Consider the following 2,106-nt stretch of genomic DNA (forward strand, 5'->3'; position numbering starts at 1 on the left):
TGATACATATGCAGCTATAGAGTCAAGAGCTCCGGGGTACTGGTTAGTTCATAATGTTGTTCCACCTATAGGGTTGCAGATCCCTTTAGCTCCTTGAGTACTTTCTCTAGCTCCTCCATTAGGAGCCCTGTGATCCATCCACTAGCTGACTGTGAGCATCCACTTCTGTGTTTGCTAGGCCCCGGCGATTTGAACAAAGTATTTGACATCTTCAATAAGTAAGACTTACCTCACAGACTGGTGAGCAGCAAGAATAGTGGCAATATTCTGGGTAGTTTTGCTGGTCTGTTGAATGGCCTTGATCAGCAACTCAGAGGGAAATAAAAATGACTAAAAGATATTTTTAAGCATTCACATTCTTACCTATCAGGAAAAACACAGATTAAAAACATATTAAAGGATATTCTTGCCTCACCAATGGTTGTTGAAATCAAGAAGACATATGATCATAAATGCTACAGAACAATCAATTCAAAATGAATCAAAGACCTTAACCTAAAATCCAACATGCTAAAAATATTGGGCAAGACTTAGGTAATAGATTTAGAATTATATAAATAGGCAAAATCTTTTTGACACAAATTCTAATAGCACAGGAAATAATCTCCCAAATCAACAAATGACACTGCATAAAATTAAAATGTTTATTCCCAGCAAGGAAAAATACCAGCAGAATGAACAAACAGAATGGGAGGGAATATTGGATAGGAATACCTCAAATAAGGAGGCGATATTTAGATTATGTAATGAGCTGAAATATGAAGTTATTAACAACATAAAACTGTGTCAGTTAATAAATGGGCTATTTAAGTGAGCAACTAGTTCTTACAAGAAGATACACACAATAACAATAAATATTTTTTAAATGTTCAATGTATTTGGTCATCAGGGAAATGCAAATTAAAACCACTCTGAAATTCCATGTGATTCTACTCAGAATGGCCAGGATGCTAAGAAGATGAGGATAAACTTCAACCATGATTTAGGTGCACTGGAGTGTTACTTCTTAAAGTGTATGGTAGGTTTGCAGCAGAGCAAGGGAAAGGTACATTCTTTACTGTACTCATTACAGCTCTAAAGCCTTGGGTTTTACAGGTGAGGTTTGTAAGCAATTTGTATATCTTTAGCTGAACAAAAAGACTGAATTTTATGTACGCTTAACTTTTTGTTGAAGAAAAATAACTCTTACATAAATACATCTATTCATAGCTTCCCTTGAGTAAGTTCATATGCATATTCAAATACAGTATGATTTCTCACTTACTGTTTTGCAGTTTTCTAGAAATGTTCAGGAAGCATGGATTTTTTGTGTACGTTGAAACCAGTCCAGTACAATCTGATTAAGATGTTAAAGAAGTAGCAGCAATGTTTTCCTGTACACAGACTCACAGTTTGAAGCTGCTGTCTGGAAGGTTCATTCATTCCGCACCATGTGACTTTCTGTCTAATCCTTTTCAGTTACTCCCAAAAGACACATTTCCAAGTTGATTTCTAAGTATGCCCCCTTTCTGTTCTTTTTGGCCTTCACCACAGATATCAAGATGTATATATATTTAACTTATACATGGAAGTTGCTATCACACTTTATTTTCCTTTGTCAATACAGAATAAAAATTCTGAGAAAGTAATGCTTTTATCAATTTTACAAGACATTATTTAGCATTACTTTTTATGATTCTTAGTTTTCTGATAAGATTTAGTTATGAATGATGTTGCCATACTTCAAGTAAAAATCCAATTTTGGTTTTGTAGAAATGGTCATTATCAACATCACCACTATTCAGAAATATGAAAGCAAAAGCCATTGAGATGACTCCACAGGGAGGCTGTATCTAGTATACTTTTGTCCATCTAGTCTATTAGAACACCACTGAGTATATTCCAGTTCTGTTTGCACACAATTACAAACTGCTTTCTAAGTAGCTCTAAGAAGCAGTCTAAGGATTATCATAATCTACCTCTCTGAACTTTTATCCCCTTTAAGAAACTCTCTCTCTCTCTCTCTCTCTCTCTCTCTCTCTCTCTCTCCTCTCTCTCTTTTCTCCCTCTCTGCAATTCTGATTTAAAAGCACCTGTTGTTATAACCCAGGGTTTAATTACACTGTA

This window comes from Mus caroli, chromosome 11 (genome assembly GCF_900094665.2).
Source record: "Mus caroli chromosome 11, CAROLI_EIJ_v1.1, whole genome shotgun sequence".
NCBI lineage: Eukaryota > Metazoa > Chordata > Mammalia > Rodentia > Muridae > Mus > Mus caroli.